Here is a 14,814-nt window from a genome sequence, read left to right as displayed (position 1 = left end):
AGATTTAGTTAAATCATTGCATGTTTATTTGGTTGTAGACTTATGTACACAGAAGCACTAGAAATGAGAATAAAACCACTGCAGCGGAGGAGAGGAACTTCACTAGTGGGGTTCTGCAGGTCTCCATCCTAGGGCCAGTGTTTGTCAACATCTTCAAAAATTACTTGGATGCAGAACTGAAAGTAGTACTAAGTTTGCTGATGACACTAAATTGGGAGGAGCACTCCCCGAAAGGCATAGAGGCCCTGCAGAGTGACCTAGACAAATTAGAGATATGGGCTTTCACCATATGAAGTTTAACAAAGACAAGTGCTGGATTCTGCACCTGGGATGAAGTAACCCTGGCTGTGTGTATAGACTGGGGAATGAGAGGCTGCAGAGCAGTGCTGCAGAAAGGCACCTGGGGGTCCTGGTTGAGGGAAAGTTTAATATGGGTCAGCAGTGCCCTGGCAGCCAGGAGGGCCAAGCGTGTCCTGGGGGCATCAGGGACAGCATCACCAGCCAGGCAAGGGAGGGGATTGTCCTGCTGTGCTCTGCACTGGGGTGGCCTCACCTCGAGTGCTGGGGGCAATTTTGGTTACCATGATATAAACACGACATTAAGCTGTTAGAGGGCGTCCAAAGTAGGGCCAAGAGTATGGTGAAGTATCTGCAGGCAAAGCTGTATGAGGAGTGGCTGAGATCACTTGCTTTGTCCAGCCTGGAGAAGAGGAGACTGAGGGATCATTGTGGTCTTCAACATCCTCATGAGGGGAAGTGGAGGGGCAGACACTGATCCCTTCACTCTTGTGACCAGTGACAGGACTTGAGTGAATGGCACAAAACTGAGTCTGGAGAGGTTTAAGTTGGATATCAGGAAAAGGTTTTTCCCCCAGAGGGTGTTTGGGCACTGGAACAGGTTCCCCAGGGAAGTGGTCACACACCAAGCCTGACAGAGATCAAGAAGTGTTTGGACAACACTCTCATGCTGTGATCTTGAGATGCCCTGCACAGGCCCAGGAGTTGGACACGATGATCCTGATGGGTCCCTTCCAGCTCAGGATATTCTGCCATTTTGTGATTCTCTGACACAATCTGCAAAAGAATGCTCTGAGGGCATACAGCACAGCACATTATTTTTGCTGGTTTTTTACAAAATATCAGTACAGAAGGTACTTAGAAGATATTTTGGCATGTGTGAGGTTCCACTGAGAGGGATGAAGCTGCTAAGTGATCTAACTAGTCAGGAGTGGTGTAGTTTTTAACCAAGTTCATAGATTGTAGTCAAAAAGCAGTTTTCAAAAAGGAGTCAGAGATCTCCTTCTTTTGCTCACCATGCACTACGTCACTGTTACCATTCTCTACATCTTGCTATCAGTATATGCCTGTTCTCATCCTTCCTACTTGTTAAGGCTTCTAGTCCATTCCCTTGAAACAAAAGAACATGTTCTTTTCAGTGATTCATATGGGTCAAAATATCTGTTTCTGCTAGGTTTTGTGGAGATAGGTGCAATTTACAAGTAAGGGTGGACCACACAGGCTTTTTGGAACTATATTTTTTTACAGCAGCCAGAGATAAAGCTCACCTTCCCAGGGTCATTGAGCTATGTCTTTGCTAGTGATTCAGTCCTTTATTTCTTTCCTGAGGCTTATTGAAACTGTCTTTACTCTTGAAACTTATGTTTCCAACTAAAATGCTTTTTTTCATCTTTCTTCAGAGTGCCTTCCAAGCCATTTGTAGTTCTTCATTGTTGTCTTCTCTCCTCTAGACCCTTTGCATTCCTTGTTTCCTCATACGTTTTTTAACAGGAATCTTCCATAAATGAAGACTTATTTTGAAATACCCATCTCTCAGTTGATTTTTAAGAGACTTTTCACAACCTGAGTGCATCATTCAGGAAGCTAAGAAAATAATGTAATCTGATTCTATGCTCTGAGATATGAAATGGCTTTTTGCTGGTGGTAGGGAATAGCTCCCAACCTGCAACTAACACTGTACAGTATTTCTCATTTAACTAAACATAGCTTTTGAATGAGACTGCAACATGACTGTACAGGCAGAGGGGATGTGCCTAGTCCACACTCAAGTGAGTTGATAACAGCACAGTTTGTTATAATAGGAATGTCACAGCTCCCAGAGCTTTTCTCATCCTTTTTAGGGCTTTCCAATTTGCCTGGCTGCCCTGTTTCCTTCAGTATAATCAGCTATTTGCAGAGGTGGTGTTGCCAGCCGATGATAATGACACTTGGCTGATGTAAGTTAATTTACATCATTAGTCTTGATTCTTAGTACTGTGTTGCCCTCAGAGCACTGATACTAAACAATGAGATCACAAAATGAGCTGAAACTCATTGCAACAAACTAGTAACTTCTTAAGAACATAATTTCCTTCTCTGTACATAAACTTGTAGTTCACTTTGACCATGGCCTACATTAAATTTAAGAGTTGGTAAAAATTCAGTATATATTGCAAACCAAATTTTTAAGGTACTTATGTGACATGTTGTACAATTTCAGCTTTAACTTCTTACTGCTCCTATAGGCACAGTGCCAATATGACAGAAACCCCTAAAAAATGTGGTGATGAGTGACAAAAGGCTCATATTCACCTAGCATCTGAGATTAGGAAAGATCACAACACCAAAAACTATGTATAAAAGATTGCAAAGTAGCATCATGTTACTGACAGATTGCAGCTTCCAGCTTAAGTGGGCACAACCATTTATGCTTCTATACCCTTCCTTACTGTCCCTTGCTCAACTTTTTATTTGTATCAAATGTGTCAGACATCCATAAAGTACTGGACTCCTCCATGATCAGACTGGTTATCTGCATGATGGTACAGCAGGAGAATGAATGGAGTTGCGATTGCTTGATAGTATCAATATGCAAGTAATAAATATTGGGCTGTAGTTTTTTATATTGACAATACAATTGTTTTTCTTCTTAATCCAGCAACCTATATACTAATCAGGTGCCTTGTCATTTTTTTCTGATCTGAAAACCTTCCCCATTCTTCTACTTCTCATTCAACATTCTTAAGCACGAAGACCCACAAGACACTGAGATCAAAGAAAGATTTCCATTGATTTCAGTAGTCTTTCAATCAAACTAAAAGAAAAAAAAAATATCACAACTATGTCATACAACAGTATACATTTAAATTTTTAATAGAAATGGGAAGAAATATTGCTCTTATTTATGCTTTATAACCCCTATCTCTATGAGATTATCTGAAACATTTTCCCTACTCTTTCTTTTATGGGGACTGTGGAGGAGACAGAAAGGTTCTTTTGAAATGCCCATCTGAAATCTTGGAGTCCTTTACCAAGTCACTAGTGAACATAGTCCCCCATGATGAAATTTTGCTTAAAAAATGTTAATCTGAACTCAAGAGCTGTTTGATTCACAGCAGCAATCACTGCCAATTTGAATTGATAGGTGGCGTACATTCCTAGTTGTATTACTTTTCCTGTTTTCTTCCAACTAGTTCTATCTAATTCCTCAGATGATTCAAGCTTATCTAAGTTTTGGAAGAAGCCTCGCTCCATTTTACTCAGAAAGAAACTTTAAAATAGTACTTTGATTAACTATCCACGCCCTCCATCTGCAAGACTTCTTCAGTCAAATGCTCCTTTACAAGCCTGCCACTGTAGTTCATGACTGTGATCAAATGTCCCAGCAGAAACTTCTTTAGACAGACAGGATCAAAACTACATCTACTGAGCCAACACACCCAACCAGATTTCATACTGACCTTCCCCCAGGAAACAGAGAACTTTTCTCGTAATTTGCATACAGCTGCTAAGTGTCTCAGTGTGCAGTCTTGAAGTTTCCCCCATCAGCTCCTTGCAGCATTTTAATCAATAATTTCTAATGGCAAATGACAACAGTGAGAAAGGCCACCGCGCTAACTGTAGGAATATCATAAAAATTGAGAAATAAACAAGAAATGTCAAAAGCTTTCCAGTGAATATTCCATGACATACTGTTTGTGTTAGACCGCTAATCAGTCTTGATTCTATGATAAATTTGAATACTAATCCCTTCTGAATAGGGATTAAGTTTGAGCTTGTAGAGGAGGGATTCATTAGAATTCATCTCATCAAGACACAGCTTGAACAAAGTTGCACAGCACTCTGTACCTCAGACCTTTCAGTGCTGACAACCAATTGCCAAACCACCACTGAGTGGCTAAAATCAACAAACTGTAACTTATGAATGCCCATATTTTCTCAGTCAGAAACTGATGATGTGTTGTGTTTTTGTCTGGAGAGGACTATGTTTAAGCAAAATGCTTTCTAGTTAGTTACAATAGACAAACCATCAAACAGTCCTGAAAACGATGTCAGTAAGTAAGGGAAATTCAGTGGAGATCATGTTGACAGAGTATGAGCATGAATGTTTTGAGGCCCCATCTGTTGATTTATGTATCATTGGCCCACTAATTTCACTATTGTGCAGGCTCACAATAGTGAAATTACTTCATTGATTCAGCATGAATCAGACTATGTATTAATGCATTGCTGGAATGCCCTTTCCCAGGAAACATACACCCTCTGGAATAGCTTTGACCTTCTCCAAACCGTATTCATGCGAAGGCAATGGTGGCTAATGCAAGATGTGGTATGTACTTAAAAGCAGTTTCTATTTCTTTAGCTACAGGGTAGAATCAATGAGTATTTTGACCACTAAATTAGTAGGGCAATCTCTCCAAAGTTTTAGGACTCTTCTGAGTGTCAAATAAATTGGCAGAGCTTTGATGAACACATGGAGATTTACTGATCATATAAGCTGAATATATTTGGCGTAGTCCATGATACACTCTGCTGTTGCAGGGAGAAATGTCCCCAGGCACTCTGAACTAAAATGCTTTGTTTACAGCAAATTGTGTATGGCTATGCAGCAATTACAGTTCTGCATGCTCTATAAGTGCAATGTAGCCATACTCAGGGACTCTCTCACAAATAACTCTGTTTCTCTGTGTGTCTGACAGTACCCCAGCAAAACAGCAGATGAAGAACCATGGGCAGAACAAAAGTAACCTTGAGACAGGTCATTATTCACAAATTTCAGCTTGTAAGGAGCACTTCACAGTCCAAGCCTCATACATTATAAGCAGCAGAAGTGTTAGCTAATTAATTTGAAATGTGTGTTAAAAAATCAAACAAAAATTCAGATGTAGAATCCTAACACTGTCACACCAGCTGGTGTTGACCACTTTTGCAGGGATTGCAAGCTTCAAAATCAATGCACTGATCTCACTGACCCCACAGTGGAGTTGCTTCATCTGGAACATTAGATATTGACCCATTTGGGTTTTGTGCCTTTGACATACTCTTCAATATATTCACTTCCTTTGAAGTCAACCAGCCTGTAAGTATTCTTTGAAAGAGAGAAAAGCAGCTATAGAGTATGCACATCTGTGTGAAAAAAGAAGCATCACAGTCTATGAAAATTTCCATCCGCATCACTGTAAAGCTGTTCAGAAGTGCTGGTACCAAGCACCATGACATAGCTGATGCTAAAGTAAGTGGCTAGTAAGTTACTAGACAGTAACTATGGGGAATTATAAGAGAGAATTGGGTTGTGAGCTGTAAAACCTGCCTGCAGAGGCACATGCCAGCACAAAGGAGCACATGGTGGCACACAGAGGTTTGTCTCCACCGGACCCTGGGGGGAGGAGGTGTCACACGGCAGAGCCCTACGGAGAGGACCCTGCCGGGAGCTGACGGACGGATGAACAGCGAGTGATCACCCCATAGAAGGACATTGAGGAAGTGTGTTGCTGATGTAGCAACACGGGATAGGTCACGCCATGTAAGGAAATATTTTGCCTTGGAAAAGTGTATAAAACCAGCTCATTCCTTTAAATAAATGATTCAGATTCCCTGCCGGTCTGGGTCCATGATTCAATTGCTGACAAGTAACTATCAAAATTTTAGTTAGATTTCTGTGAAAACCTCAAGCATTTGCACATAAATGCACTGATGTAGAACTTGGGCTTTTTCAGTCAAATATCCCTTATTGTCCCCGGTAATTAAAACTGTATTGTCTTTTCCTCGTCTATGACTCATGACAGAAAGACAGATTCTCTTAGAGGCTGGTTGGACAGTGTAATGCAAAATGAAATGTACAAAAAAACCCCAACTAAAAATCCTTGGCAAAAGTGCATGTATGGAAACCTGGACTAGTTGCATCCAGAGATCTCAGGATTATTGAGTATAGGTAGGGGTTCTATGCTTTGAGTGTCCTAGCAAGAACATCTGTTTCACCCAAGACCATCCCTACATCTGGATGCTGCACACAATTTTTAAAAGAACTCAGTCAAACATGATGATGTAATTTCTGCTTCTATGTGTGGAAGACTTTTTCTCACAAGTTCTTAAAACAGAAAGCCTAAAAACTACCAACCTTGAGAAAACATCTTAAAAATAAAGTTATTATTGAACAAAATGTTGATTTAACATGAAAAGTCTGTCTCAAAAAACTTGCAGTAGTTTACTTATTGCACTGGATTTACCTTTCAGGGTCCTAAATCTAACACTAGCTTTTCACAGAAAGAGCTGCTACAAAACTGCAATGGCCCTTAAATATTACTTGTTCTGCACAATGTACTGGCACCTTCTCTACCCTACAGATTCAGTGGCAATTAGTGCCCAATTGACAGTGCAAAGAAGAAAGCCCAGGAAAGGTGTGCAAGCTGGCAAGTGCGGGGCAAAGGGTCTGCTCTGTCTTAGCAGTGAAGTCTGACTGTGACTGACTTGTCAAATATTGTCACAAGTCAGCTCTCAATTTGGACCTTGTGGTCAATTCAAATGGTGGCTAATCACACAAGAGACAGACAAGAACAGTAATTTCTTTTGCAGCAAAGTCAAGCTTTCTCTTGTTTTCAGAGATGAAATCAGAAAAAATGTCATGCTCATTGTATTATCTTTCTGTTTTTCCCGTTGTCATCATATAGGTCTAGTGTCTTTCAGAAAGCACACATATGAAGTCTAGTATGCTGTGTAAATTTTACACTTGAAAGCTGTAATTTGTTAGATTACATTGAATGGAGGTTTTGTTACAACATAGGAAAAATAACTGTGTAGTGCATAGAAGGGTAAAATTTAACATACAAGAGGAGAGTGAACTTTAAACAGAGACTTATTTGCTAAGAGATTGATTGGTTCGAAAGAGGAGTTACACAGCCATCATTTCCTAATGGAATATGCTTCAAGATATATCTGAAAAAATAATCCTACATTATCCTACATTAGCATAGTGAAAAAAGCTCTGTAAGATTATCCAGCCTTTCTCTGTACTAATAAAAAATGACAATATTCTTGAGAACCTTGCCAGTTCAATATTAAATGATTTATATGTTGAAAACTCTCCCATACTCTTGGGAGACTTGCAATCCACCAGACGTCACTTCCAGAGTAGTCTTCCTGATCCCGATCCTTCTCCCAGACTTATTCTAATACCCTTAAATTAATTATGTTTCAACATCTGTGAGTAACAACTTCAGTTCTGTGACAGTAGTTACAATATCAATTGGTCATAAATGGTTTGGGGCTTTTTTTTATCATTTGGCACTTACTCAGTCAAGCTATATACACACAGCTTGTAAATTTTGCCTTGTAATCCTCCTCTTTTTGTCCTGATGATCTACAAGTTGTTCTTTTCAAAATTCCCTTCATACAGCAAGTAAGTCTCCCAAAGTGCCTATAACTAGAGATCTATAGCCACTGTAAGGTATTTAGAATTATTTTCTCTATGAGTATTCCTACACGTGTAAGTCAAAATGCACCAATTTTCGGCTGTGTGTTTTTTCTAGGTTAAAGTATGGCCAAGCACCTAATCTATTTTGGAATGAGGAAGGTGTTCTCTCCCACCACTGAATTATCTTGGAATTAAAATACATGGAAGTGGTTAGAAGCACACAGAAAAGCAGCAGACCACTTAGGTGGCTGTAATCTTTCTTTAGATCTTAGGAAAACCTTTTGTTTTCCATCTGATGGTAGGAATCTGAAAGGAAACTCTGCAACATCCTAGGTTTTCTGTCCACACATGAATATTGCTTGTCTTGCCTTTTCTTCCTTGCACAGTTCCTGCTGGGCTGTGCTGTACTGTATTGGCCATTTCCCTGGAGCAGGAGTCTATTAAGCCAGTCTTTGCTGCCAGCAACATAACAATGCTCCTGGTTCAGATCAATACTCCATACGGACCAGCATCACAGCCATTTTCTAAAACGGGTTAAGACATAGAGGTGAAGCTATGTGCCATGGTGATGAGGTGAGGTTTAAGAGTTTCACTCTTTCCTAACTGTGTTCCCCTCCTTGTGACTAATATACACCACTTGCTCTGCAAGGACTGGGATCCTGATCATACTAGGAAATGGACTGGTACAGTGCCCAGGTGTAAGCATTTACCATGAGTAGGTATCTAAAGATGGATAATCTACAGCCGGATGGAACACATCTGGGGACAAGATGGGCACCAGAGTTGTAACTCGGCATCTGCAGCATGCCATTCCTGATAATGGCCTGAACCACTCTTGGGGAAAGTCACAACCCCTCTGGTGTGTGCTTTGCCCAATATACAGCTAATGCTGTTATGCACAGGGAAACACAGAGCCACAAAGCAAAATGTGAACAAGTCTAGTCTGAAGAAAACAAAAGGCAAAAGTATATGCGCCTGAAGTAGAGACCTGGAAAGGAGTAACATATTTTTAATTTAGATGTTTTCTTGGTATTTTAACTGTTCAATGGATCTCAAAAGGAGCATTTTCCAAGTATTTGTTCATTCTTTGTGAAACCTATGTAGACTTCTTGCATTCATAACACTGTTTCAAAGGTTTACTGCTCAACCTAAAAAGGTTTATGCTCAATTCTACATGTTTTACAGTAGACAATTATCATACATCTGAAATTGCTGACAGCAATTACGTTTATTGCTGCTGTTTCATGATTGGTTTGTAAATGCTTCTGAATTTGCCACATGTTACCAATTCAGGATGAAATGTTTAATTTCTTCTTTGTTTTTCTTTTTTTTTTAGATTATATTCAGCAACAAGTCATGCTTGCTTCAGGAAGATTTATCAAGGGGCAAATATATGTCTCCACTCAAGTTAAGAACACACTGTCAGCTGTTGAAAAAAACCAAACCATATAGGAATCCTGTCTTTAATACTGGGCCAAGAAAGATAACAGATAGGAAGGTATACATTTTGTGCCAGAGTCTCACATTTTCTAGTACATGGGGAAAACATGTTTTCACATACAGTGAAAGCACAACGCATTTAAAAAAAATTCTTCAGTTTGAAGACTGTCAGTAGAGAGTTTGCAACTAAGTCATGAGTGCTGAATGAAGCTGGGGTCTGGGAGGAAAATAGACAGCATCTGACTGTGTAATTAAGGTACACACATGAGGGATGACCTGGTGGGTTGACCCTGGCTGAATGCCAGGTGCCCACCAGTGCCAGTCTATCATTTCTCAACTCATCAGGCAGAAAGATCAATCAAAATGCTTATGGGTTGAGACAAGGACAGGGAAAGAGCAGCCACCAACTACCACCATGGGACAAACAGACATGGCTTGAAGAAATTAATTAGCAATTTATTATCAAATCTGAGCTTCCTTGGGTGAAACACTCCTCACACGCCTTCTCGGCTCCAGTGTGGGACCCTTCCAACGGGAGACAGTCATCTATGGACTTCTCCAATATGAGTCCTTCCCAAGGGCTGCAGTTCTTCACAAACTGCTCCAGCACGGCTTTCCTTCACGACAACAAGTCCTGCCAGCAAACCTATCTCCATGGGTCTGCAGGTCCTGCCAGGAACCCGCTACAACATGGATTTTCCATAGTGTCACAGCCTCCTTCAGTCAGCCACCTGCTCTGTTGTGCAGTCCTCCAGGGGTTGCAAGTGAACATCTGCTCTCCTTTGGGGTTCCGTGGGCTTCAGGGATGCAGCCTACCATACCATGCTCTTCACCAAAGGTTGCAGGGGAATCTCTGCCCTGGCACTTGGAGCACCTCCTGCCTGTCCTTCTCCCCTGACCTTAGTATACACAGCACTGTTTCTCACTTTCCTCTCCTATGGCTCCAATCGCTAATATGCAATAACTTTTTTTCCCATAAATACATTATCCCAGAGTCACTACTTCTGGTGATGATGGGCACAAGCAGTTTAGCATTGAGTTCATCTTGGAGCCATCTGGCACTGGCTCTATAGGATATGGGGAAGCTTCTGGCGTCTGTTCAAAGAAACCACCCTTTTCACCAATACCATGCCATGCAAACCCAATATGGATAAATTAACAGTGCACATGCCATTTTACTCTAGCACTTTTCCTTGCATTAATTGACTTAATTGTCCTTTAATGCAGTTGTATTCACCACTTTATTTAAGTATCTTAAGCGCATTCGGAATTGTTTTTGTGATATTCCATTTTGATATGGGGCTCTCTCTCATCTCTTGACTATTCCTTGTCAATATCAACACATGGCACAACATCTCTGAATTTAAAGTCAGTCTACCTATCTAGAGTCAGTCAACAATGAACATGCAGTATTGCAATCAAATTTGTACAATGTCACCCTGCAGAAGATTTATAATACTGTGGCATTATTACAACATTTACGAAGTTTCTGGGCTAGTTAATATTCTTTCGTCAGAAAGAGAGACTGTTTCTCATCACAGTATGAAACTGCATGATATTGGAGAAGAAACACTGTCCACTACTAAAGATAAAGCAAGTAACTGACAACATTTTTTTCAGGTATAGGATAGCAGTCTCACTGTTATTATTACAAGTAATCAATTGAAAAATATTGACAAATATTGAAAAATATTTACATGTAGACAGAATCTTGGAATATATGGAAATGAGAAAATTTTTAGCAAATAGTAGACAATGCCATTTAAGACATTACATGTACAACACAGAAGCTGATATCAAAGGAATGAGGTGAGAGATTGATTTGCTTTCAGTGTGATACATTAGCAAGGAATTTGATAAAATATTGTGGGGTTCTTTTTTAAACACCTCAGCTTTGTTACTGGGAATGCAATATTGAAATTGTGGCATTCACAAAAGCACTGACACTCAGCTCTATAGGTATTGTTAAAAATATGAATCAAATATTGATAAATGAAGCAAATATTTTTTCATCAGATCTCCTTGATCCTTAGCTATGTGGTGCCAACTGCACTCTTAATATAGCAAAGGGATAGTCAGGGATGAAATTAGCTCTCTTTTTGTGCTACTTAGTCACTTGTGTCACTCCCATCCATCTCCCATATTACCAATGTTTTCATCTTCTTAAACCACTTATAAGTGGTCCTTAAAATGATCCTTAAAGAAAAGCCAGTGAAATTGAAATGACCAGTAGTACAGAAAAGTGGACCTCCTAGAACTGAACCCATAAATACCAGACTTTAATATACAAATATTTATGTATCTACACACAATTTGGAGAGTGAAAAATATGCATCTCATTTCTTCCTTATCTCAGCATCTTTATTTATAGCATTCAATGGGTAGCTTCCTCAGTCAACCCGAAATAACTAAAAGAAGAAGTAGTCTCACTATTTCTTTCCCTAAAACCCATAAAATAAGGCAGCCAGAAGTTTGCTGGTGGTACAGAGGATGGCTAAATTATTTGATTTTTCTGGTAAAAAGTACCCAAGGAACACCATAAACATACTGCATGGAATTCCTTGCTCTTCATTAGAAGGAATTAAAAGCATTGGTATCATGTCTCCAACAGCTCAAACAATACCTTGATTTTACTAATTAACATTTTTCTAGTCTTTTCATCCAACTGGAAAAGCCAGGAATCTGCTTTAGCAGGATCAAGCCTGATTGTATCTCTTGCATTTGGAAATCCTTGTCACTGTTAGCATACAAACTTGGAATTTCAAGTGTCAGAGAAGAACTCAGAGGAAATTATTTAAAGTGAATTCATTACTTAATTTAAAAGGGAGTTATAAATTTCTGTAAGGAGATTAATTCTCTCCTCGTTAACTTTCTGGTTTTGATTTCAAATGCCATGAGCTCTCTCTCTTTCAGGATACAAGCAGCAAACTTTAAGAAAAAAGAAATATACCCATATCCTCTGTGCAACCTTATGAGTTGCCTGAATACAGCATATATTTACTACAAGACTAGACTTAACCATATGGGACAATCAATTGTATGTAACATTGTCCAGCTTTTAATAAAGACTGCTGTAAAAAGCAGACTCTCTTCCCCACTGCCCTAACTCAAACCAGCACATGGAATGCATGGTGTTAATAAAATACATTATGATATTTTGGGCTAGGTTTCGATGGAGGAATCATGTGAAATTCATAAGAGATTAATTCTGTAGTACAGATAACTGGTTTTGAAGTTTAAATCTCAATTAATTTGCACTGTATGTGGTTGGAGTTTGTGAATACAGATGATGAGAACTTTAGCCCAGCTGCAGTACAGCATTTTGTTAGATATGAGATTCGAAACAGAACTCATGGTTTTATTTTCAGAGTATGTCCTCCCTTTGTCCTTGCTTTTTGATTCCTTATGTTATCACAGTTTGGCAACTTGTAGTGAAAGACCTGTGTGACTGGAAAGCAAGTTAACAGTATAAGAATTCACATTAAAAAAAAGCCATTTTAAAATGGGAAATATTTATCTAAAATTTGTTTAGATGCAAGCACTGTGAGATGATGGGGTGGCCCGTAGCAGTGTTTGCTATAATTTACTGAGTGTACTCATGTACTGTATGGGAAGCTGTGGGCTTAGAGACATGACACATTGTTAATTGTAATATCCTCTGTCTAACAGGGTCTGGTAGTTGCAAGCTGACCGTGAAATTAAGGAGGTACAGCACTCTTATTACTTATTTGCTGAGCTGGCAAATAACCTGATAATGCACAGGAAATGCATGATCTGATACAGATAAGTTAACAATGATTCTCATGCTCCTACTTTTGAAGAAAGTTTTAAGTCAGAGTGCACTACAGTGAAAGGACATCCACTACAATGAAACGGACATTAAAAGAACTCCAGAAACGTTTAATACAAAAAGTGTGGAATAAAAGCAAGGTGACAAAAAATTCTTTTTGATTGATGTTTGATAGCTTAACCAAACAGTGTTAAATACCTTTCTACAGGTATTTAATTCTAGATATATGCACAAGGTATATCTAATCTCACTTTTTATGAAGTCTGGCCATCACTGAGTTCAAGTTACCGTAACAGTCACTGACCATCAAACACTTCCCACTCTGTAGCAATTTTCCATTCCCTAATTTTTTATAAAAGGAGTCTATTGCAAGAGCCTACACTGCTCCATCCCATGTAAGACTGTCTTCACTCTAGCAGCCAAGGGCAGGTTTACTTGGCTGCATGCACACCATTGCTGCCTCATTCCCCTTTTCTTTGAGTCACCTTAGATCTTATTTCACACTGGAGACTCTGTGGGACACTGACATGTGAAGAGAGCAGGATGTGACTCTGTGTTACCACCTTAAAATGATCTACTCTATAGAAGGCCTGTAGTGAGTTTGGGATAGGCTGCTGATCCCCATTTTAGAGATGAAAAACAGGTACAGGGAAAGATTAAGGCCATTTCTCAAGTGTGATCATATATTCCCACTGAATTCAGTGGGAATATAAAGGTTTTTGTTTAAATTAGGCTGTTTTCTCTCAAGCCTGTAAATTTAAATTTTTGGAACATTGGACCATGCAGACTGCATGTTACCCTAGTTTTACAAAATCAAATGGATAAGTCCAAAAGTGATTAATCGGAAATCTCTGGAGCTTCACAACCAAGAAGTTACAGAGGAACTACAGGATTTTCAGAAGTCTCATCCTTTTTTTCCCCCTTTACTTATGAACCATTAAAACAGTGGACTATTGAAACTGCTGTATCTGGAATCCACAAGATTACCATTATCAGCTAATTTGGGCTGCTATCTTAAACGACTGATAAATGTTCATGAGAAAACAAATGCAAAAAACTAAAACAAGCAAATAAGTTATAGTCTGCAATATTGGACTTTATGATCTTGGAGGTCACTTGCAACCTTAATGATTCTATGATTCCATGAATATTTTTGTTAGATTAATTTTAATACCAAATAATAGTTAAAAGCAGCATTTAGTATGAAGTTCACCTTTGTGTCCATGTCGCAAACATTGCTCAAATCAGGTCACATATAAATGTGAGGTGTAAATTATTTTAGGTAAGTGACACTTGTAATGATAATATAAGGAGGCTATTTATGCCACTTAAGGGAGATTATTTTAAATGGGAAGTAATGGTGATGACCTGGTCCTGCTGAAAGCATCAGGTGATTCACCCTCAAACTGAGTAACATGGGTAAAGGGCTAATGTTTTCCAGTGTGAGGGCATGCCACTGTAATGGGGTAGAGGACACTGACTGTCACTGAAGGCAGGACCATGATAAGAATAATCTTAATATCCATCTGAATAAATAAGATATTCATTGCCGGGCCATGGATATGCTTGTACAGAGCTTATAGTATCTGGTATTAGAATAAGTAACGAGAGAGAAAGCAAATGGTCTGTGCAGGTCATGTGGCTGTATGGTAAAAATATTGGCATTCATTAACAATTTCTTTGTATTTGCTCATCCCATGCAAAAGGAGACAAAAGACACCATATTTTTCTACACCCTATTAATTTTGTTGGGCAAGTACACATTTTGTCACATTCATCTTGACATTTACATCTTCCACTCTACCTGGAAGCAAAGACATCATTTTATATGGTGTCTGGTCTCTTTTTGAGTTGAAATATTTCTCTACCTCTTTCATGTAATGCCTTAATAAGTTTA

The sequence above is a fragment of the Corvus kubaryi genome, unplaced genomic scaffold, assembly GCF_017639235.1.
Source record: "Corvus kubaryi isolate FWS band 111438036 unplaced genomic scaffold, C.kubaryi_AGA036_p1.0 split1-37296, whole genome shotgun sequence".
Taxonomy (NCBI): domain Eukaryota; kingdom Metazoa; phylum Chordata; class Aves; order Passeriformes; family Corvidae; genus Corvus; species Corvus kubaryi.
This window is presented reverse-complemented; position numbering follows the sequence as displayed.